Source organism: Pseudophryne corroboree, chromosome 3 (assembly GCF_028390025.1).
Source record: "Pseudophryne corroboree isolate aPseCor3 chromosome 3, aPseCor3.hap2, whole genome shotgun sequence".
NCBI lineage: Eukaryota > Metazoa > Chordata > Amphibia > Anura > Myobatrachidae > Pseudophryne > Pseudophryne corroboree.
Genome location: NC_086446.1, coordinates 116,454,639 through 116,470,900, shown reverse-complemented (window position 1 = coordinate 116,470,900; position 16,262 = coordinate 116,454,639). Strand labels below are relative to the sequence as shown.

General features: G+C 41.2%; 62 non-coding genes and 10 pseudogenes across 62 annotated transcripts; all 72 read left to right on the top strand.

Moving 5' to 3' along the window:
• Positions 1 to 78: 78 nt before the first annotated feature.
• Positions 79 to 197, top strand: LOC135070857 (5S ribosomal RNA). Its single transcript, XR_010257008.1, has one exon. It is a non-coding gene; the product is annotated as a 5S ribosomal RNA (ribosomal RNA).
• A 107-nt stretch (positions 198 to 304) lies between these two features.
• LOC134902262 (5S ribosomal RNA) lies at positions 305 to 423 on the top strand. Its single transcript, XR_010175730.1, has one exon. It is a non-coding gene; the product is annotated as a 5S ribosomal RNA (ribosomal RNA).
• A 107-nt stretch (positions 424 to 530) lies between these two features.
• On the top strand, positions 531 to 649 carry LOC134885841 (5S ribosomal RNA). Its single transcript, XR_010169945.1, has one exon. It is a non-coding gene; the product is annotated as a 5S ribosomal RNA (ribosomal RNA).
• Positions 650 to 756: 107 nt separating this feature from the next.
• LOC134899526 (5S ribosomal RNA) lies at positions 757 to 875 on the top strand. Its single transcript, XR_010173198.1, has one exon. It is a non-coding gene; the product is annotated as a 5S ribosomal RNA (ribosomal RNA).
• Positions 876 to 982: 107 nt separating this feature from the next.
• On the top strand, positions 983 to 1,101 carry LOC134885262 (5S ribosomal RNA). The gene has a single exon (XR_010169379.1). It is a non-coding gene; the product is annotated as a 5S ribosomal RNA (ribosomal RNA).
• A 107-nt stretch (positions 1,102 to 1,208) lies between these two features.
• Positions 1,209 to 1,327, top strand: LOC135070102 (5S ribosomal RNA). The gene has a single exon (XR_010256277.1). It is a non-coding gene; the product is annotated as a 5S ribosomal RNA (ribosomal RNA).
• A 107-nt stretch (positions 1,328 to 1,434) lies between these two features.
• On the top strand, positions 1,435 to 1,553 carry LOC135064744 (5S ribosomal RNA). The gene has a single exon (XR_010251045.1). It is a non-coding gene; the product is annotated as a 5S ribosomal RNA (ribosomal RNA).
• Positions 1,554 to 1,660: 107 nt separating this feature from the next.
• Positions 1,661 to 1,779, top strand: LOC135068712 (5S ribosomal RNA). The gene has a single exon (XR_010254905.1). It is a non-coding gene; the product is annotated as a 5S ribosomal RNA (ribosomal RNA).
• A 107-nt stretch (positions 1,780 to 1,886) lies between these two features.
• Positions 1,887 to 2,005, top strand: LOC135069182 (5S ribosomal RNA). The gene has a single exon (XR_010255370.1). It is a non-coding gene; the product is annotated as a 5S ribosomal RNA (ribosomal RNA).
• A 107-nt stretch (positions 2,006 to 2,112) lies between these two features.
• On the top strand, positions 2,113 to 2,231 carry LOC134899515 (5S ribosomal RNA). The gene has a single exon (XR_010173186.1). It is a non-coding gene; the product is annotated as a 5S ribosomal RNA (ribosomal RNA).
• Positions 2,232 to 2,338: 107 nt separating this feature from the next.
• Positions 2,339 to 2,457, top strand: LOC134899503 (5S ribosomal RNA). The gene has a single exon (XR_010173175.1). It is a non-coding gene; the product is annotated as a 5S ribosomal RNA (ribosomal RNA).
• A 107-nt stretch (positions 2,458 to 2,564) lies between these two features.
• Positions 2,565 to 2,683, top strand: LOC134885483 (5S ribosomal RNA). Its single transcript, XR_010169595.1, has one exon. It is a non-coding gene; the product is annotated as a 5S ribosomal RNA (ribosomal RNA).
• Positions 2,684 to 2,790: 107 nt separating this feature from the next.
• On the top strand, positions 2,791 to 2,909 carry LOC135064743 (5S ribosomal RNA). The gene has a single exon (XR_010251044.1). It is a non-coding gene; the product is annotated as a 5S ribosomal RNA (ribosomal RNA).
• A 107-nt stretch (positions 2,910 to 3,016) lies between these two features.
• On the top strand, positions 3,017 to 3,136 carry LOC134891962 (5S ribosomal RNA; annotated as a pseudogene).
• Positions 3,137 to 3,243: 107 nt separating this feature from the next.
• On the top strand, positions 3,244 to 3,362 carry LOC134884672 (5S ribosomal RNA). The gene has a single exon (XR_010168810.1). It is a non-coding gene; the product is annotated as a 5S ribosomal RNA (ribosomal RNA).
• A 107-nt stretch (positions 3,363 to 3,469) lies between these two features.
• LOC135065353 (5S ribosomal RNA) lies at positions 3,470 to 3,588 on the top strand. Its single transcript, XR_010251635.1, has one exon. It is a non-coding gene; the product is annotated as a 5S ribosomal RNA (ribosomal RNA).
• Positions 3,589 to 3,695: 107 nt separating this feature from the next.
• LOC135064742 (5S ribosomal RNA) lies at positions 3,696 to 3,814 on the top strand. Its single transcript, XR_010251043.1, has one exon. It is a non-coding gene; the product is annotated as a 5S ribosomal RNA (ribosomal RNA).
• A 107-nt stretch (positions 3,815 to 3,921) lies between these two features.
• Positions 3,922 to 4,041, top strand: LOC134890067 (5S ribosomal RNA; annotated as a pseudogene).
• A 107-nt stretch (positions 4,042 to 4,148) lies between these two features.
• LOC134884671 (5S ribosomal RNA) lies at positions 4,149 to 4,267 on the top strand. Its single transcript, XR_010168809.1, has one exon. It is a non-coding gene; the product is annotated as a 5S ribosomal RNA (ribosomal RNA).
• Positions 4,268 to 4,374: 107 nt separating this feature from the next.
• Positions 4,375 to 4,493, top strand: LOC135070856 (5S ribosomal RNA). Its single transcript, XR_010257007.1, has one exon. It is a non-coding gene; the product is annotated as a 5S ribosomal RNA (ribosomal RNA).
• Positions 4,494 to 4,600: 107 nt separating this feature from the next.
• LOC134902251 (5S ribosomal RNA) lies at positions 4,601 to 4,719 on the top strand. Its single transcript, XR_010175719.1, has one exon. It is a non-coding gene; the product is annotated as a 5S ribosomal RNA (ribosomal RNA).
• A 107-nt stretch (positions 4,720 to 4,826) lies between these two features.
• LOC134894288 (5S ribosomal RNA) lies at positions 4,827 to 4,944 on the top strand (annotated as a pseudogene).
• Positions 4,945 to 5,052: 108 nt separating this feature from the next.
• LOC134899492 (5S ribosomal RNA) lies at positions 5,053 to 5,171 on the top strand. The gene has a single exon (XR_010173164.1). It is a non-coding gene; the product is annotated as a 5S ribosomal RNA (ribosomal RNA).
• Positions 5,172 to 5,278: 107 nt separating this feature from the next.
• LOC134885261 (5S ribosomal RNA) lies at positions 5,279 to 5,397 on the top strand. Its single transcript, XR_010169378.1, has one exon. It is a non-coding gene; the product is annotated as a 5S ribosomal RNA (ribosomal RNA).
• A 107-nt stretch (positions 5,398 to 5,504) lies between these two features.
• On the top strand, positions 5,505 to 5,623 carry LOC135070101 (5S ribosomal RNA). The gene has a single exon (XR_010256276.1). It is a non-coding gene; the product is annotated as a 5S ribosomal RNA (ribosomal RNA).
• A 107-nt stretch (positions 5,624 to 5,730) lies between these two features.
• Positions 5,731 to 5,849, top strand: LOC135064741 (5S ribosomal RNA). Its single transcript, XR_010251042.1, has one exon. It is a non-coding gene; the product is annotated as a 5S ribosomal RNA (ribosomal RNA).
• Positions 5,850 to 5,956: 107 nt separating this feature from the next.
• On the top strand, positions 5,957 to 6,075 carry LOC135068711 (5S ribosomal RNA). The gene has a single exon (XR_010254904.1). It is a non-coding gene; the product is annotated as a 5S ribosomal RNA (ribosomal RNA).
• A 107-nt stretch (positions 6,076 to 6,182) lies between these two features.
• On the top strand, positions 6,183 to 6,301 carry LOC135061304 (5S ribosomal RNA). The gene has a single exon (XR_010247689.1). It is a non-coding gene; the product is annotated as a 5S ribosomal RNA (ribosomal RNA).
• A 107-nt stretch (positions 6,302 to 6,408) lies between these two features.
• On the top strand, positions 6,409 to 6,527 carry LOC134899481 (5S ribosomal RNA). The gene has a single exon (XR_010173153.1). It is a non-coding gene; the product is annotated as a 5S ribosomal RNA (ribosomal RNA).
• A 107-nt stretch (positions 6,528 to 6,634) lies between these two features.
• On the top strand, positions 6,635 to 6,753 carry LOC134899468 (5S ribosomal RNA). The gene has a single exon (XR_010173145.1). It is a non-coding gene; the product is annotated as a 5S ribosomal RNA (ribosomal RNA).
• Positions 6,754 to 6,860: 107 nt separating this feature from the next.
• On the top strand, positions 6,861 to 6,979 carry LOC134885482 (5S ribosomal RNA). The gene has a single exon (XR_010169594.1). It is a non-coding gene; the product is annotated as a 5S ribosomal RNA (ribosomal RNA).
• A 107-nt stretch (positions 6,980 to 7,086) lies between these two features.
• On the top strand, positions 7,087 to 7,205 carry LOC135064740 (5S ribosomal RNA). Its single transcript, XR_010251041.1, has one exon. It is a non-coding gene; the product is annotated as a 5S ribosomal RNA (ribosomal RNA).
• A 107-nt stretch (positions 7,206 to 7,312) lies between these two features.
• Positions 7,313 to 7,432, top strand: LOC134891961 (5S ribosomal RNA; annotated as a pseudogene).
• A 107-nt stretch (positions 7,433 to 7,539) lies between these two features.
• Positions 7,540 to 7,658, top strand: LOC134888352 (5S ribosomal RNA; annotated as a pseudogene).
• A 107-nt stretch (positions 7,659 to 7,765) lies between these two features.
• On the top strand, positions 7,766 to 7,884 carry LOC135070855 (5S ribosomal RNA). Its single transcript, XR_010257006.1, has one exon. It is a non-coding gene; the product is annotated as a 5S ribosomal RNA (ribosomal RNA).
• Positions 7,885 to 7,991: 107 nt separating this feature from the next.
• Positions 7,992 to 8,110, top strand: LOC134902240 (5S ribosomal RNA). Its single transcript, XR_010175708.1, has one exon. It is a non-coding gene; the product is annotated as a 5S ribosomal RNA (ribosomal RNA).
• A 107-nt stretch (positions 8,111 to 8,217) lies between these two features.
• Positions 8,218 to 8,335, top strand: LOC134894287 (5S ribosomal RNA; annotated as a pseudogene).
• Positions 8,336 to 8,443: 108 nt separating this feature from the next.
• LOC134899455 (5S ribosomal RNA) lies at positions 8,444 to 8,562 on the top strand. Its single transcript, XR_010173133.1, has one exon. It is a non-coding gene; the product is annotated as a 5S ribosomal RNA (ribosomal RNA).
• Positions 8,563 to 8,669: 107 nt separating this feature from the next.
• LOC134885259 (5S ribosomal RNA) lies at positions 8,670 to 8,788 on the top strand. Its single transcript, XR_010169376.1, has one exon. It is a non-coding gene; the product is annotated as a 5S ribosomal RNA (ribosomal RNA).
• Positions 8,789 to 8,895: 107 nt separating this feature from the next.
• Positions 8,896 to 9,014, top strand: LOC135070100 (5S ribosomal RNA). The gene has a single exon (XR_010256275.1). It is a non-coding gene; the product is annotated as a 5S ribosomal RNA (ribosomal RNA).
• A 107-nt stretch (positions 9,015 to 9,121) lies between these two features.
• Positions 9,122 to 9,240, top strand: LOC135064739 (5S ribosomal RNA). Its single transcript, XR_010251040.1, has one exon. It is a non-coding gene; the product is annotated as a 5S ribosomal RNA (ribosomal RNA).
• A 107-nt stretch (positions 9,241 to 9,347) lies between these two features.
• On the top strand, positions 9,348 to 9,466 carry LOC135068710 (5S ribosomal RNA). Its single transcript, XR_010254903.1, has one exon. It is a non-coding gene; the product is annotated as a 5S ribosomal RNA (ribosomal RNA).
• A 107-nt stretch (positions 9,467 to 9,573) lies between these two features.
• Positions 9,574 to 9,692, top strand: LOC135061301 (5S ribosomal RNA). Its single transcript, XR_010247687.1, has one exon. It is a non-coding gene; the product is annotated as a 5S ribosomal RNA (ribosomal RNA).
• A 107-nt stretch (positions 9,693 to 9,799) lies between these two features.
• Positions 9,800 to 9,918, top strand: LOC134899443 (5S ribosomal RNA). Its single transcript, XR_010173122.1, has one exon. It is a non-coding gene; the product is annotated as a 5S ribosomal RNA (ribosomal RNA).
• Positions 9,919 to 10,025: 107 nt separating this feature from the next.
• On the top strand, positions 10,026 to 10,144 carry LOC134899432 (5S ribosomal RNA). Its single transcript, XR_010173109.1, has one exon. It is a non-coding gene; the product is annotated as a 5S ribosomal RNA (ribosomal RNA).
• Positions 10,145 to 10,251: 107 nt separating this feature from the next.
• LOC134885481 (5S ribosomal RNA) lies at positions 10,252 to 10,370 on the top strand. The gene has a single exon (XR_010169593.1). It is a non-coding gene; the product is annotated as a 5S ribosomal RNA (ribosomal RNA).
• Positions 10,371 to 10,477: 107 nt separating this feature from the next.
• LOC135064738 (5S ribosomal RNA) lies at positions 10,478 to 10,596 on the top strand. Its single transcript, XR_010251039.1, has one exon. It is a non-coding gene; the product is annotated as a 5S ribosomal RNA (ribosomal RNA).
• A 107-nt stretch (positions 10,597 to 10,703) lies between these two features.
• Positions 10,704 to 10,823, top strand: LOC134891960 (5S ribosomal RNA; annotated as a pseudogene).
• Positions 10,824 to 10,930: 107 nt separating this feature from the next.
• Positions 10,931 to 11,049, top strand: LOC134884669 (5S ribosomal RNA). Its single transcript, XR_010168807.1, has one exon. It is a non-coding gene; the product is annotated as a 5S ribosomal RNA (ribosomal RNA).
• Positions 11,050 to 11,156: 107 nt separating this feature from the next.
• Positions 11,157 to 11,275, top strand: LOC135070854 (5S ribosomal RNA). The gene has a single exon (XR_010257005.1). It is a non-coding gene; the product is annotated as a 5S ribosomal RNA (ribosomal RNA).
• A 107-nt stretch (positions 11,276 to 11,382) lies between these two features.
• On the top strand, positions 11,383 to 11,501 carry LOC134902228 (5S ribosomal RNA). The gene has a single exon (XR_010175697.1). It is a non-coding gene; the product is annotated as a 5S ribosomal RNA (ribosomal RNA).
• Positions 11,502 to 11,608: 107 nt separating this feature from the next.
• Positions 11,609 to 11,726, top strand: LOC134894286 (5S ribosomal RNA; annotated as a pseudogene).
• Positions 11,727 to 11,834: 108 nt separating this feature from the next.
• LOC134899420 (5S ribosomal RNA) lies at positions 11,835 to 11,953 on the top strand. Its single transcript, XR_010173097.1, has one exon. It is a non-coding gene; the product is annotated as a 5S ribosomal RNA (ribosomal RNA).
• A 107-nt stretch (positions 11,954 to 12,060) lies between these two features.
• Positions 12,061 to 12,179, top strand: LOC134885258 (5S ribosomal RNA). Its single transcript, XR_010169375.1, has one exon. It is a non-coding gene; the product is annotated as a 5S ribosomal RNA (ribosomal RNA).
• Positions 12,180 to 12,286: 107 nt separating this feature from the next.
• Positions 12,287 to 12,405, top strand: LOC135070099 (5S ribosomal RNA). Its single transcript, XR_010256274.1, has one exon. It is a non-coding gene; the product is annotated as a 5S ribosomal RNA (ribosomal RNA).
• Positions 12,406 to 12,512: 107 nt separating this feature from the next.
• Positions 12,513 to 12,631, top strand: LOC135064737 (5S ribosomal RNA). Its single transcript, XR_010251038.1, has one exon. It is a non-coding gene; the product is annotated as a 5S ribosomal RNA (ribosomal RNA).
• A 107-nt stretch (positions 12,632 to 12,738) lies between these two features.
• Positions 12,739 to 12,857, top strand: LOC135068709 (5S ribosomal RNA). Its single transcript, XR_010254902.1, has one exon. It is a non-coding gene; the product is annotated as a 5S ribosomal RNA (ribosomal RNA).
• Positions 12,858 to 12,964: 107 nt separating this feature from the next.
• On the top strand, positions 12,965 to 13,083 carry LOC135061300 (5S ribosomal RNA). The gene has a single exon (XR_010247686.1). It is a non-coding gene; the product is annotated as a 5S ribosomal RNA (ribosomal RNA).
• Positions 13,084 to 13,190: 107 nt separating this feature from the next.
• On the top strand, positions 13,191 to 13,309 carry LOC134899409 (5S ribosomal RNA). The gene has a single exon (XR_010173085.1). It is a non-coding gene; the product is annotated as a 5S ribosomal RNA (ribosomal RNA).
• Positions 13,310 to 13,416: 107 nt separating this feature from the next.
• Positions 13,417 to 13,535, top strand: LOC134899398 (5S ribosomal RNA). The gene has a single exon (XR_010173074.1). It is a non-coding gene; the product is annotated as a 5S ribosomal RNA (ribosomal RNA).
• A 107-nt stretch (positions 13,536 to 13,642) lies between these two features.
• Positions 13,643 to 13,761, top strand: LOC134885479 (5S ribosomal RNA). Its single transcript, XR_010169592.1, has one exon. It is a non-coding gene; the product is annotated as a 5S ribosomal RNA (ribosomal RNA).
• Positions 13,762 to 13,868: 107 nt separating this feature from the next.
• Positions 13,869 to 13,987, top strand: LOC135064736 (5S ribosomal RNA). Its single transcript, XR_010251037.1, has one exon. It is a non-coding gene; the product is annotated as a 5S ribosomal RNA (ribosomal RNA).
• Positions 13,988 to 14,094: 107 nt separating this feature from the next.
• LOC134891959 (5S ribosomal RNA) lies at positions 14,095 to 14,214 on the top strand (annotated as a pseudogene).
• A 107-nt stretch (positions 14,215 to 14,321) lies between these two features.
• Positions 14,322 to 14,440, top strand: LOC134884668 (5S ribosomal RNA). The gene has a single exon (XR_010168806.1). It is a non-coding gene; the product is annotated as a 5S ribosomal RNA (ribosomal RNA).
• Positions 14,441 to 14,547: 107 nt separating this feature from the next.
• On the top strand, positions 14,548 to 14,666 carry LOC135070853 (5S ribosomal RNA). Its single transcript, XR_010257004.1, has one exon. It is a non-coding gene; the product is annotated as a 5S ribosomal RNA (ribosomal RNA).
• A 107-nt stretch (positions 14,667 to 14,773) lies between these two features.
• LOC134902216 (5S ribosomal RNA) lies at positions 14,774 to 14,892 on the top strand. The gene has a single exon (XR_010175686.1). It is a non-coding gene; the product is annotated as a 5S ribosomal RNA (ribosomal RNA).
• A 107-nt stretch (positions 14,893 to 14,999) lies between these two features.
• On the top strand, positions 15,000 to 15,118 carry LOC135065712 (5S ribosomal RNA). Its single transcript, XR_010251985.1, has one exon. It is a non-coding gene; the product is annotated as a 5S ribosomal RNA (ribosomal RNA).
• A 107-nt stretch (positions 15,119 to 15,225) lies between these two features.
• LOC135060458 (5S ribosomal RNA) lies at positions 15,226 to 15,344 on the top strand. The gene has a single exon (XR_010246852.1). It is a non-coding gene; the product is annotated as a 5S ribosomal RNA (ribosomal RNA).
• A 107-nt stretch (positions 15,345 to 15,451) lies between these two features.
• On the top strand, positions 15,452 to 15,570 carry LOC134885478 (5S ribosomal RNA). The gene has a single exon (XR_010169591.1). It is a non-coding gene; the product is annotated as a 5S ribosomal RNA (ribosomal RNA).
• Positions 15,571 to 15,677: 107 nt separating this feature from the next.
• LOC135069745 (5S ribosomal RNA) lies at positions 15,678 to 15,796 on the top strand. The gene has a single exon (XR_010255929.1). It is a non-coding gene; the product is annotated as a 5S ribosomal RNA (ribosomal RNA).
• Positions 15,797 to 15,903: 107 nt separating this feature from the next.
• LOC134889891 (5S ribosomal RNA) lies at positions 15,904 to 16,022 on the top strand (annotated as a pseudogene).
• A 107-nt stretch (positions 16,023 to 16,129) lies between these two features.
• Positions 16,130 to 16,248, top strand: LOC135060141 (5S ribosomal RNA). Its single transcript, XR_010246531.1, has one exon. It is a non-coding gene; the product is annotated as a 5S ribosomal RNA (ribosomal RNA).
• Positions 16,249 to 16,262: the final 14 nt, after the last annotated feature.

Below are 16,262 nucleotides of genomic sequence, written 5' to 3'. Positions count from 1 at the left end.
TGCATTCCATTTTCAAACGTATTCATTTATGAACCAATAGTTAGAAGTAGAAAAGTTCTAACAGAAACCACAAAGCTCATCTACAGCCACACCACATTGGATACGCCCAATCTCATCTGATCTTGGACGCTAAGCAGTGTTGGGCCTGGTTAGTACTTGGATGGGAGACCACCTGGGAATACAAGGTGCTGTAGAAATTTTTATACTACCAACACCGTTCTGTTGATGCATTCCATTTTCAAACTTATTCATTTATGAACCAGTAGTTAGAAGTAGAAAAGTACTAACAGAAACCATAAAGCTCTTCTACAGCCACACCACACTGGATACGCCCAATCTCATCTGATCTTGGAAGCTAAGCAGTGTTGGGCCTGGTTAGTACTTGGATGGGAGACCACCTGGGAATACTAGGTGCTGTAGATAATTTTATACTGCCAACACCGTTCTGTTGATGCATTCCATTTTAAAACTTATTCATTTATGAACCAGTAGTTAGAAGTAGAAAAGTTCTAACAGAAACCAGAAAGTTCATCTACAGCAACACCACACTGGATACGCCCAATCTCATCTGATCTTGGAAGCTAAGCAGTGTTGGGCCTGGTTAGTACTTGAATGGGAGACCACCTGGGAATACAAGGTGCTGAAGATATTTTTATACTGCCAACACCGTTCTGTTGATGCATTCCATTTTCAAACCTATTCATTTATGAACCAGTAGTTAGAAGTAGAAAAGTTCTAACAGAAACCACAAAGCTCATCTACAGCCACACCACACTGGATACGCCCAATCTCATCTGATCTTGGAAGCTAAGCAGTGTTGGGCCTGGTTAGTACTTGGATGGGAGACCACCTGGGAATACAAGGTGCTGTAGATATTTTTATACTGCCAACACCGTTCTGTTGATGCATTCCATTTTCAAATGCATTCATTTATGAACCAGTAGTTAGAAGTAGAAAAGTTCTAACAGAAACTGCAAAGCTCATCTACAGCCACACCACACTGGATACGCCCAATCTCATCTGATCTTGGAAGCTAAGCAGTGTTGGGCCTGGTTAGTACTTGGATGAAAGACCACCTGGGAATACAAGGTGCTGTAGATATTTTTATACTGCCAACACCGTTCTGTTGATGCATTCCATTTTCAAACGTATTCATTTATGAAACAGTAGTTAGAAGTAGAAAAGTTCTAACAGAAACCACAAAGCTCATCTACAGCCACACCACACTGGATATGCCCATTCTCATCTGATCTTGGAAGCTAAGCAGTGTTGGGCCTGGTTAGTACTTGGATGGGAGACCACCTGGGAATACAAGGTGCTGTAGATAATTTTATACTGCCAACACCGTTCTGTTCATGCATTCCATTTTAAAATGTATTCATTTATGAACCAGTAGTTAGAAGTAGAAAAGTTCTAACAGAAACCAGAAAGTTCATCTACAGCAACACCACACTGGATACGCCCAATCTCATCTGATCTTGGAAGCTAAGCAGTGTTGGGCCTGGTTAGTACTTGGATGGGATACCACCTGGGAATACAAGGTGCTGTAGATATTTTTATACTACCAACACCGTTCTGTTGATGCATTCCATTTTCAAACGTATTCATTTATGAACCAGTAGTTAGAAGTAGAAAAGTACTAACAGAAACCATAAAGTTCATCTACAGCCACACCACATTGGATACGCCCAAGCTCATCTGATCTTGGAAGCTAAGCAGTGTTGGGCCTGGTTAGTACTTGGATGGGAGACCACCTGGGAATACAAGGTGCTGTAGATATTTTTATACTGCCAACACCGTTCTGTTGATGCATTCCATTTTCAAACGTATTTATTTATGAACCAGTAGTTAGAAGTAGAAAAGTTCTAACAGAAACCATAAAACTCATCTACAACCACACCATACTGGATACGCCCAATCTCATCTGATCTTGGAAGCTAAGCAGTGTTGGGCCTGTTTAGTACTTGGATGGGAGACCACCTGGGAATACAAGGTGCTGTAGATATTTTTATACTGCCAACACCGTTCTGTTGATGCATTCCATTTTCAAACGTATTCATTTATGAACCAGTAGTTAGAAGTAGAAAAGTTCTAACAGAAACCACAAAGCTCATCTACAGCCACACCACACTGGATACGCCCAATCTCATCTGATCTTGGAAGCTAAGCAGTGTTGGGCCTGGTTAGTACTTGGATGGGAGACCACCTGGGAATACAAGGTGCTGTAGATATTTTTATACTGCCAACACCGTTCTGTTGATGCATTCCATTTTCAAATGTATTCATTTATGAACCAGTAGTTAGAAGTAGAAAAGTTCTAACAGAAACTGCAAAGCTCATCTACAGCCACACCACACTGGATACGCCCAATCTCATCTGATCTTGGAAGCTAAGCAGTGTTGGGCCTGGTTAGTACTTGGATGGGAGACCACCTGGGAATACAAGGTGCTGTAGATATTTTTATACTGCCAACACCGTTCTGTTGATGCATTCCATTTTCAAATGTATTCATTTATGAAACAGTAGTTAGAAGTAGAAAAGTTCTAACAGAAACCACAAAGCTCATCTACAGCCACACCACACTGGATATGCCCAATCTCATCTGATCTTGGAAGCTAAGCAGTGTTGGGCCTGGTTAGTACTTGGATTGGAGACCACCTGGGAATACAAGGTGCTGTAGATAATTTTATACTGCCAACACCGTTCTGTTGATGCATTCCATTTTAAAATGTATTCATTTATGAACCAGTAGTTAGAAGTAGAAAAGTTCTAACAGAAACCAGAAAGTTCATCTACAGCAACACCACACTGGATACGCCCAATCTCATCTGATCTTGGAAGCTAAGCAGTGTTGGGCCTGGTTAGTACTTGGATGGGATACCACCTGGGAATACAAGGTGCTGTAGATATTTTTATACTACCAACACCGTTCTGTTGATGCATTCCATTTTCAAACGTATTCATTTATGAACCAGTAGTTAGAAGTAGAAAAGTACTAACAGAAACCATAAAGCTCTTCTACAGCCACACCACACTGGATATGCCCAATCTCATCTGATCTTGGAAGCTAAGCAGTGTTGGTCCTGGTCAGTACTTGGATGGGAGACCACCTGGGAATACATAGGTGCTGTAGATATTTTTATACTGCCAACACTGTTCTGTTGTTGCATTCCATTTTCAAACGTATTCATTTATGAACCAGTAGTTAGAAGTAGAAAAGTTCTAACAGAAACAACAAAGCTCATCTACAGCCACACCATACTGGATACGCCCAATCTCACCTGATCTTGGAAGCTAAGCAGTGTTGGGCTTGGTTAGTACTTGGATGGGAGACCACCTGGGAATACAAGGTGCTGTAGATATTTTTATACTGCCAACACCGTTCTGTTGATGCATTCCATTTTCAAACGTATTCATTTATGAACCAGTAGTTAGAAGTAGAAAAGTTCTAACAGAAACCACAAAGCTCATCTACAGCCACACCACATTGGATACGCCCAATCTCATCTGATCTTGGACGCTAAGCAGTGTTGGGCCTGGTTAGTACTTGGATGGGAGACCACCTGGGAATACAAGGTGCTGTAGATAATTTTATACTGCCAACACCGTTCTGTTGATGCATTCCATTTTAAAATGTATTCATTTATGAACCAGTAGTTAGAAGTAGAAAAGTTCTAACAGAAACCAGAAAGTTCATCTACAGCAACACCACACTGGATACGCCCAATCTCATCTGATCTTGGAAGCTAAGCAGTGTTGGGCCTGGTTAGTACTTGGATGGGATACCACCTGGGAATACAAGGTGCTGTAGATATTTTTATACTACCAACACCCTTCTGTTGATGCATTCCATTTTCAAACGTATTCATTTATGAACCAGTAGTTAGAAGTAGAAAAGTACTAACAGAAACCATAAAGCTCTTCTACAGCCACACCACACTGGATATGCCCAATCTCATCTGATCTTGGAAGCTAAGCAGTGTTGGTCCTTGTCAGTACTTGGATGGGAGACCACCTGGGAATACATAGGTGCTGTAGATATTTTTATACTGCCAACACTGTTCTGTTGTTGCATTCCATTTTCAAACGTATTCATTTATGAACCAGTAGTTAGAAGTAGAAAAGTTCTAACAGAAACAACAAAGCTCATCTACAGCCACACCATACTGGATACGCCCAATCTCACCTGATCTTGGAAGCTAAGCAGTGTTGGGCTTGGTTAGTACTTGGATGGGAGACCACCTGGGAATACAAGGTGCTGTAGATATTTTTATACTGCCAACACCGTTCTGTTGATGCATTCCATTTTCAAACGTATTCATTTATGAACCAGTAGTTAGAAGTAGAAAAGTTCTAACAGAAACCACAAAGCTCATCTACAGCCACACCACATTGGATACGCCCAATCTCATCTGATCTTGGACGCTAAGCAGTGTTGGGCCTGGTTAGTACTTGGATGGGAGACCACCTGGGAATACAAGGTGCTGTAGAAATTTTTATACTACCAACACCGTTCTGTTGATGCATTCCATTTTCAAACTTATTCATTTATGAACCAGTAGTTAGAAGTAGAAAAGTACTAACAGAAACCATAAAGCTCTTCTACAGCCACACCACACTGGATACGCCCAATCTCATCTGATCTTGGAAGCTAAGCAGTGTTGGGCCTGGTTAGTACTTGGATGGGAGACCACCTGGGAATACTAGGTGCTGTAGATAATTTTATACTGCCAACACCGTTCTGTTGATGCATTCCATTTTAAAACTTATTCATTTATGAACCAGTAGTTAGAAGTAGAAAAGTTCTAACAGAAACCAGAAAGTTCATCTACAGCAACACCACACTGGATACGCCCAATCTCATCTGATCTTGGAAGCTAAGCAGTGTTGGGCCTGGTTAGTACTTGAATGGGAGACCACCTGGGAATACAAGGTGCTGAAGATATTTTTATACTGCCAACACCGTTCTGTTGATGCATTCCATTTTCAAACCTATTCATTTATGAACCAGTAGTTAGAAGTAGAAAAGTTCTAACAGAAACCACAAAGCTCATCTACAGCCACACCACACTGGATACGCCCAATCTCATCTGATCTTGGAAGCTAAGCAGTGTTGGGCCTGGTTAGTACTTGGATGGGAGACCACCTGGGAATACAAGGTGCTGTAGATATTTTTATACTGCCAACACCGTTCTGTTGATGCATTCCATTTTCAAATGCATTCATTTATGAACCAGTAGTTAGAAGTAGAAAAGTTCTAACAGAAACTGCAAAGCTCATCTACAGCCACACCACACTGGATACGCCCAATCTCATCTGATCTTGGAAGCTAAGCAGTGTTGGGCCTGGTTAGTACTTGGATGAAAGACCACCTGGGAATACAAGGTGCTGTAGATATTTTTATACTGCCAACACCGTTCTGTTGATGCATTCCATTTTCAAACGTATTCATTTATGAAACAGTAGTTAGAAGTAGAAAAGTTCTAACAGAAACCACAAAGCTCATCTACAGCCACACCACACTGGATATGCCCATTCTCATCTGATCTTGGAAGCTAAGCAGTGTTGGGCCTGGTTAGTACTTGGATGGGAGACCACCTGGGAATACAAGGTGCTGTAGATAATTTTATACTGCCAACACCGTTCTGTTCATGCATTCCATTTTAAAATGTATTCATTTATGAACCAGTAGTTAGAAGTAGAAAAGTTCTAACAGAAACCAGAAAGTTCATCTACAGCAACACCACACTGGATACGCCCAATCTCATCTGATCTTGGAAGCTAAGCAGTGTTGGGCCTGGTTAGTACTTGGATGGGATACCACCTGGGAATACAAGGTGCTGTAGATATTTTTATACTACCAACACCGTTCTGTTGATGCATTCCATTTTCAAACGTATTCATTTATGAACCAGTAGTTAGAAGTAGAAAAGTACTAACAGAAACCATAAAGTTCATCTACAGCCACACCACATTGGATACGCCCAAGCTCATCTGATCTTGGAAGCTAAGCAGTGTTGGGCCTGGTTAGTACTTGGATGGGAGACCACCTGGGAATACAAGGTGCTGTAGATATTTTTATACTGCCAACACCGTTCTGTTGATGCATTCCATTTTCAAACGTATTTATTTATGAACCAGTAGTTAGAAGTAGAAAAGTTCTAACAGAAACCATAAAACTCATCTACAGCCACACCATACTGGATACGCCCAATCTCATCTGATCTTGGAAGCTAAGCAGTGTTGGGCCTGTTTAGTACTTGGATGGGAGACCACCTGGGAATACAAGGTGCTGTAGATATTTTTATACTGCCAACACCGTTCTGTTGATGCATTCCATTTTCAAACGTATTCATTTATGAACCAGTAGTTAGAAGTAGAAAAGTTCTAACAGAAACCACAAAGCTCATCTACAGCCACACCACACTGGATACGCCCAATCTCATCTGATCTTGGAAGCTAAGCAGTGTTGGGCCTGGTTAGTACTTGGATGGGAGACCACCTGGGAATACAAGGTGCTGTAGATATTTTTATACTGCCAACACCGTTCTGTTGATGCATTCCATTTTCAAATGTATTCATTTATGAACCAGTAGTTAGAAGTAGAAAAGTTCTAACAGAAACTGCAAAGCTCATCTACAGCCACACCACACTGGATACGCCCAATCTCATCTGATCTTGGAAGCTAAGCAGTGTTGGGCCTGGTTAGTACTTGGATGGGAGACCACCTGGGAATACAAGGTGCTGTAGATATTTTTATACTGCCAACACCGTTCTGTTGATGCATTCCATTTTCAAATGTATTCATTTATGAAACAGTAGTTAGAAGTAGAAAAGTTCTAACAGAAACCACAAAGCTCATCTACAGCCACACCACACTGGATATGCCCAATCTCATCTGATCTTGGAAGCTAAGCAGTGTTGGGCCTGGTTAGTACTTGGATTGGAGACCACCTGGGAATACAAGGTGCTGTAGATAATTTTATACTGCCAACCCCGTTCTGTTGATGCATTCCATTTTAAAATGTATTCATTTATGAACCAGTAGTTAGAAGTAGATAAGTTCTAACAGAAACCAGAAAGTTCATCTACAGCAACACCACACTGGATACGCCCAATCTCATCTGATCTTGGAAGCTAAGCAGTGTTGGGCCTGGTTAGTACTTGGATGGGATACCACCTGGGAATACAAGGTGCTGTAGATATTTTTATACTACCAACACCGTTCTGTTGATGCATTCCATTTTCAAACGTATTCATTTATGAACCAGTAGTTAGAAGTAGAAAAGTACTAACAGAAACCATAAAGCTCTTCTACAGCCACACCACACTGGATATGCCCAATCTCATCTGATCTTGGAAGCTAAGCAGTGTTGGTCCTGGTCAGTACTTGGATGGGAGACCACCTGGGAATACATAGGTGCTGTAGATATTTTTATACTGCCAACACTGTTCTGTTGTTGCATTCCATTTTCAAACGTATTCATTTATGAACCAGTAGTTAGAAGTAGAAAAGTTCTAACAGAAACAACAAAGCTCATCTACAGCCACACCATACTGGATACGCCCAATCTCACCTGATCTTGGAAGCTAAGCAGTGTTGGGCTTGGTTAGTACTTGGATGGGAGTCCACCTGGGAATACAAGGTGCTGTAGATATTTTTATACTGCCAACACCGTTCTGTTGATGCATTCCATTTTCAAACGTATTCATTTATGAACCAGTAGTTAGAAGTAGAAAAGTTCTAACAGAAACCACAAAGCTCATCTACAGCCACACCACATTGGATACGCCCAATCTCATCTGATCTTGGACGCTAAGCAGTGTTGGGCCTGGTTAGTACTTGGATGGGAGACCACCTGGGAATACAAGGTGCTGTAGAAATTTTTATACTACCAACACCGTTCTGTTGATGCATTCCATTTTCAAACTTATTCATTTATGAACCAGTAGTTAGAAGTAGAAAAGTACTAACAGAAACCATAAAGCTCTTCTACAGCCACACCACACTGGATACGCCCAATCTCATCTGATCTTGGAAGCTAAGCAGTGTTGGGCCTGGTTAGTACTTGGATGGGAGACCACCTGGGAATACTAGGTGCTGTAGATAATTTTATACTGCCAACACCGTTCTGTTGATGCATTCCATTTTAAAACTTATTCATTTATGAACCAGTAGTTAGAAGTAGAAAAGTTCTAACAGAAACCAGAAAGTTCATCTACAGCAACACCACACTGGATACGCCCAATCTCATCTGATCTTGGAAGCTAAGCAGTGTTGGGCCTGGTTAGTACTTGAATGGGAGACCACCTGGGAATACAAGGTGCTGAAGATATTTTTATACTGCCAACACCGTTCTGTTGATGCATTCCATTTTCAAACCTATTCATTTATGAACCAGTAGTTAGAAGTAGAAAAGTTCTAACAGAAACCACAAAGCTCATCTACAGCCACACCACACTGGATACGCCCAATCTCATCTGATCTTGGAAGCTAAGCAGTGTTGGGCCTGGTTAGTACTTGGATGGGAGACCACCTGGGAATACAAGGTGCTGTAGATATTTTTATACTGCCAACACCGTTCTGTTGATGCATTCCATTTTCAAATGCATTCATTTATGAACCAGTAGTTAGAAGTAGAAAAGTTCTAACAGAAACTGCAAAGCTCATCTACAGCCACACCACACTGGATACGCCCAATCTCATCTGATCTTGGAAGCTAAGCAGTGTTGGGCCTGGTTAGTACTTGGATGAAAGACCACCTGGGAATACAAGGTGCTGTAGATATTTTTATACTGCCAACACCGTTCTGTTGATGCATTCCATTTTCAAACGTATTCATTTATGAAACAGTAGTTAGAAGTAGAAAAGTTCTAACAGAAACCACAAAGCTCATCTACAGCCACACCACACTGGATATGCCCATTCTCATCTGATCTTGGAAGCTAAGCAGTGTTGGGCCTGGTTAGTACTTGGATGGGAGACCACCTGGGAATACAAGGTGCTGTAGATAATTTTATACTGCCAACACCGTTCTGTTCATGCATTCCATTTTAAAATGTATTCATTTATGAACCAGTAGTTAGAAGTAGAAAAGTTCTAACAGAAACCAGAAAGTTCATCTACAGCAACACCACACTGGATACGCCCAATCTCATCTGATCTTGGAAGCTAAGCAGTGTTGGGCCTGGTTAGTACTTGGATGGGATACCACCTGGGAATACAAGGTGCTGTAGATATTTTTATACTACCAACACCGTTCTGTTGATGCATTCCATTTTCAAACGTATTCATTTATGAACCAGTAGTTAGAAGTAGAAAAGTACTAACAGAAACCATAAAGTTCATCTACAGCCACACCACATTGGATACGCCCAAGCTCATCTGATCTTGGAAGCTAAGCAGTGTTGGGCCTGGTTAGTACTTGGATGGGAGACCACCTGGGAATACAAGGTGCTGTAGATATTTTTATACTGTCAACACCGTTCTGTTGATGCATTCCATTTTCAAACGTATTTATTTATGAACCAGTAGTTAGAAGTAGAAAAGTTCTAACAGAAACCATAAAACTCATCTACAGCCACACCATACTGGATACGCCCAATCTCATCTGATCTTGGAAGCTAAGCAGTGTTGGGCCTGTTTAGTACTTGGATGGGAGACCACCTGGGAATACAAGGTGCTGTAGATATTTTTATACTGCCAACACCGTTCTGTTGATGCATTCCATTTTCAAACGTATTCATTTATGAACCAGTAGTTAGAAGTAGAAAAGTTCTAACAGAAACCACAAAGCTCATCTACAGCCACACCACACTGGATACGCCCAATCTCATCTGATCTTGGAAGCTAAGCAGTGTTGGGCCTGGTTAGTACTTGGATGGGAGACCACCTGGGAATACAAGGTGCTGTAGATATTTTTATACTGCCAACACCGTTCTGTTGATGCATTCCATTTTCAAATGTATTCATTTATGAACCAGTAGTTAGAAGTAGAAAAGTTCTAACAGAAACTGCAAAGCTCATCTACAGCCACACCACACTGGATACGCCCAATCTCATCTGATCTTGGAAGCTAAGCAGTGTTGGGCCTGGTTAGTACTTGGATGGGAGACCACCTGGGAATACAAGGTGCTGTAGATATTTTTATACTGCCAACACCGTTCTGTTGATGCATTCCATTTTCAAATGTATTCATTTATGAAACAGTAGTTAGAAGTAGAAAAGTTCTAACAGAAACCACAAAGCTCATCTACAGCCACACCACACTGGATATGCCCAATCTCATCTGATCTTGGAAGCTAAGCAGTGTTGGGCCTGGTTAGTACTTGGATTGGAGACCACCTGGGAATACAAGGTGCTGTAGATAATTTTATACTGCCAACACCGTTCTGTTGATGCATTCCATTTTAAAATGTATTCATTTATGAACCAGTAGTTAGAAGTAGAAAAGTTCTAACAGAAACCAGAAAGTTCATCTACAGCAACACCACACTGGATACGCCCAATCTCATCTGATCTTGGAAGCTAAGCAGTGTTGGGCCTGGTTAGTACTTGGATGGGATACCACCTGGGAATACAAGGTGCTGTAGATATTTTTATACTACCAACACCGTTCTGTTGATGCATTCCATTTTCAAACGTATTCATTTATGAACCAGTAGTTAGAAGTAGAAAAGTACTAACAGAAACCATAAAGCTCTTCTACAGCCACACCACACTGGATATGCCCAATCTCATCTGATCTTGGAAGCTAAGCAGTGTTGGTCCTGGTCAGTACTTGGATGGGAGACCACCTGGGAATACATAGGTGCTGTAGATATTTTTATACTGCCAACACTGTTCTGTTGTTGCATTCCATTTTCAAACGTATTCATTTATGAACCAGTAGTTAGAAGTAGAAAAGTTCTAACAGAAACAACAAAGCTCATCTACAGCCACACCATACTGGATACGCCCAATCTCACCTGATCTTGGAAGCTAAGCAGTGTTGGGCTTGGTTAGTACTTGGATGGGAGACCACCTGGGAATACAAGGTGCTGTAGATATTTTTATACTGCCAACACCGTTCTGTTGATGCATTCCATTTTCAAACGTATTCATTTATGAACCAGTAGTTAGAAGTAGAAAAGTTCTAACAGAAACCACAAAGCTCATCTACAGCCACACCACATTGGATACGCCCAATCTCATCTGATCTTGGACGCTAAGCAGTGTTGGGCCTGGTTAGTACTTGGATGGGAGACCACCTGGGAATACAAGGTGCTGTAGAAATTTTTATACTACCAATACCGTTCTGTTGATGCATTCCATTTTCAAACTTATTCATTTATGAACCAGTAGTTAGAAGTAGAAAAGTACTAACAGAAACCATAAAGCTCTTCTACAGCCACACCACACTGGATACGCCCAATCTCATCTGATCTTGGAAGCTAAGCAGTGTTGGGCCTGGTTAGTACTTGGATGGGAGACCACCTGGGAATACTAGGTGCTGTAGATAATTTTATACTGCCAACACCGTTCTGTTGATGCATTCCATTTTAAAACTTATTCATTTATGAACCAGTAGTTAGAAGTAGAAAAGTTCTAACAGAAACCAGAAAGTTCATCTACAGCAACACCACACTGGATACGCCCAATCTCATCTGATCTTGGAAGCTAAGCAGTGTTGGGCCTGGTTAGTACTTGAATGGGAGACCACCTGGGAATACAAGGTGCTGAAGATATTTTTATACTGCCAACACCGTTCTGTTGATGCATTCCATTTTCAAACCTATTCATTTATGAACCAGTAGTTAGAAGTAGAAAAGTTCTAACAGAAACCACAAAGCTCATCTACAGCCACACCACACTGGATACGCCCAATCTCATCTGATCTTGGAAGCTAAGCAGTGTTGGGCCTGGTTAGTACTTGGATGGGAGACCACCTGGGAATACAAGGTGCTGTAGATATTTTTATACTGCCAACACCGTTCTGTTGATGCATTCCATTTTCAAATGCATTCATTTATGAACCAGTAGTTAGAAGTAGAAAAGTTCTAACAGAAACTGCAAAGCTCATCTACAGCCACACCACACTGGATACGCCCAATCTCATCTGATCTTGGAAGCTAAGCAGTGTTGGGCCTGGTTAGTACTTGGATGAAAGACCACCTGGGAATACAAGGTGCTGTAGATATTTTTATACTGCCAACACCGTTCTGTTGATGCATTCCATTTTCAAACGTATTCATTTATGAAACAGTAGTTAGAAGTAGAAAAGTTCTAACAGAAACCACAAAGCTCATCTACAGCCACACCACACTGGATATGCCCATTCTCATCTGATCTTGGAAGCTAAGCAGTGTTGGGCCTGGTTAGTACTTGGATGGGAGACCACCTGGGAATACAAGGTGCTGTAGATAATTTTATACTGCCAACACCGTTCTGTTCATGCATTCCATTTTAAAATGTATTCATTTATGAACCAGTAGTTAGAAGTAGAAAAGTTCTAACAGAAACCAGAAAGTTCATCTACAGCAACACCACACTGGATACGCCCAATCTCATCTGATCTTGGAAGCTAAGCAGTGTTGGGCCTGGTTAGTACTTGGATGGGATACCACCTGGGAATACAAGGTGCTGTAGATATTTTTATACTACCAACACCGTTCTGTTGATGCATTCCATTTTCAAACGTATTCATTTATGAACCAGTAGTTAGAAGTAGAAAAGTACTAACAGAAACCATAAAGTTCATCTACAGCCACACCACATTGGATACGCCCAAGCTCATCTGATCTTGGAAGCTAAGCAGTGTTGGGCCTGGTTAGTACTTGGATGGGAGACCACCTGGGAATACAAGGTGCTGTAGATATTTTTATACTGCCAACACCGTTCTGTTGATGCATTCCATTTTCAAACGTATTTATTTATGAACCAGTAGTTAGAAGTAGAAAAGTTCTAACAGAAACCATAAAACTCATCTACAGCCACACCATACTGGATACGCCCAATCTCATCTGATCTTGGAAGCTAAGCAGTGTTGGGCCTGTTTAGTACTTGGATGGGAGACCACCTGGGAATACAAGGTGCTGTAGATATTTTTATACTGCCAACACCGTTCTGTTGATGCATTCCATTTTCAAACGTATTCATTTATGAACCAGTAGTTAGAAGTAGAAAAGTTCTAACAGAAACCACAAAGCTCATCTACAGCCACACCACACTGGATACGCCCAATCTCATCTGATCTTGGAAGCTAAGCAGTGTTGGGCCTGGTTAGTACTTGGATGGGAGACCACCTGGGAATACAAGGTGCTGTAGATATTTTTATACTGCCAACACCGTTCTGTTGATGCATTCCATTTTCAAATGTATTCATTTATGAACCAGTAGTTAGAAGTAGAAAAGTTCTAACAGAAACTGCAAAGCTCATCTACAGCCACACCACACTGGATACGCCCAATCTCATCTGATCTTGGAAGCTAAGCAGTGTTGGGCCTGGTTAGTACTTGGATGGGAGACCACCTGGGAATACAAGGTGCTGTAGATATTTTTATACTGCCAACACCGTTCTGTTGATGCATTCCATTTTCAAATGTATTCATTTATGAAACAGTAGTTAGAAGTAGAAAAGTTCTAACAGAAACCACAAAGCTCATCTACAGCCACACCACACTGGATATGCCCAATCTCATCTGATCTTGGAAGCTAAGCAGTGTTGGGCCTGGTTAGTACTTGGATTGGAGACCACCTGGGAATACAAGGTGCTGTAGATAATTTTATACTGCCAACACCGTTCTGTTGATGCATTCCATTTTAAAATGTATTCATTTATGAACCAGTAGTTAGAAGTAGAAAAGTTCTAACAGAAACCAGAAAGTTCATCTACAGCAACACCACACTGGATACGCCCAATCTCATCTGATCTTGGAAGCTAAGCAGTGTTGGGCCTGGTTAGTACTTGGATGGGATACCACCTGGGAATACAAGGTGCTGTAGATATTTTTATACTACCAACACCGTTCTGTTGATGCATTCCATTTTCAAACGTATTCATTTATGAACCAGTAGTTAGAAGTAGAAAAGTACTAACAGAAACCATAAAGCTCTTCTACAGCCACACCACACTGGATATGCCCAATCTCATCTGATCTTGGAAGCTAAGCAGTGTTGGTCCTGGTCAGTACTTGGATGGGAGACCACCTGGGAATACATAGGTGCTGTAGATATTTTTATACTGCCAACACTGTTCTGTTGTTGCATTCCATTTTCAAACGTATTCATTTATGAACCAGTAGTTAGAAGTAGAAAAGTTCTAACAGAAACAACAAAGCTCATCTACAGCCACACCATACTGGATACGCCCAATCTCACCTGATCTTGGAAGCTAAGCAGTGTTGGGCTTGGTTAGTACTTGGATGGGAGACCACCTGGGAATACAAGGTGCTGTAGATATTTTTATACTGCCAACACCGTTCTGTTGATGCATTCCATTTTCAAACGTATTCATTTATGAACCAGTAGTTAGAAGTAGAAAAGTTCTAACAGAAACCACAAAGCTCATCTACAGCCACACCACATTGGATACGCCCAATCTCATCTGATCTTGGACGCTAAGCAGTGTTGGGCCTGGTTAGTACTTGGATGGGAGACCACCTGGGAATACAAGGTGCTGTAGAAATTTTTATACTACCAACACCGTTCTGTTGATGCATTCCATTTTCAAACTTATTCATTTATGAACCAGTAGTTAGAAGTAGAAAAGTACTAACAGAAACCATAAAGCTCTTCTACAGCCACACCACACTGGATACGCCCAATCTCATCTGATCTTGGAAGCTAAGCAGTGTTGGGCCTGGTTAGTACTTGGATGGGAGACCACCTGGGAATACTAGGTGCTGTAGATAATTTTATACTGCCAACACCGTTCTGTTGATGCATTCCATTTTAAAACTTATTCATTTATGAACCAGTAGTTAGAAGTAGAAAAGTTCTAACAGAAACCAGAAAGTTCATCTACAGCAACACCACACTGGATACGCCCAATCTCATCTGATCTTGGAAGCTAAGCAGTGTTGGGCCTGGTTAGTACTTGGATGGGAGACCACCTAGGAATACAAGGTGCTGTAGATATTTTTATACTGCCAACACCGTTCTGTTGATGCATTCCATTTTCAAATGCATTCATTTATGAACCAGTAGTTAGAAGTAGAAAAGTTCTAACAGAAACTGCAAAGCTCATCTACAGCCACACCACACTGGATACGCCCAATCTCATCTGATCTTGGAAGCTAAGCAGTGTTGGGCCTGGTTAGTACTTGGATGGGAGACCACCTAGGAATACAAGGTGCTGTAGATATTTTTATACTGCCAACACCGTTCTGTTGATGCATTCCATTTTCAAACGTATTCATTTATGAAACAGTAGTTAGAAGTAGAAAAGTTCTAACAGAAACCACAAAGCTCATCTACAGCCACACCACACTGGATATGCCCAATCTCATCTGATCTTGGAAGCTAAGCAGTGTTGGGCCTGGTTAGTACTTGGATTGGAGACCACCTGGGAATACAAGGTGCTGTAGATAATTTTATACTGCCAACACCGTTCTGTTGATGCATTCCATTTTAAAATGTATTCATTTATGAACCAGTAGTTAGAAGTAGGAAAGTTCTAACAGAAACCAGAAAGTTCATCTACAGCAATACCAGACTGGATACGCCCAATCTCATCTGATCTTGGAAGCTAAGCAGTGTTGGGCCTGGTTAGTACTTGGATGGGATACCACCTGGGAATACAAGGTGCTGTAGATATTTTTATACTGCCAACACCGTTCTGTTGATGCATTCCATTTTCAAACGTATTCATTTATGAACCAGTAGTTAGAAGTAGAAAAGTTCTAACAGAAACCACAAAGCTCATCTACAGCCACACCACATTGGATACGCCCAATCTCATCTGATCTTGGACGCTAAGCAGTGTTGGGCATGGTTAGTACTTGGATGGGAGACCACCTGGGAATACAAGGTGTTGTAGATATTTTTATACTGCCAACACCGTTCTGTTGATGCATTCCATTTTCAAACGTATTCATTTATGAACCAGTAGTTAGAAGTAGAAAAGTTCTAACAGAAACCACAAAACTCATCTACAGCCACACCAAACTGGATACGCCCAATCTCGTCTGATCTTGGAAGCTAAGCAGTGTTGGGCCTTGTTAGTACTTGGATGGGAGACCACCTGGGAATACAAGGTGCTGTAGATATTTTTATACTGCCA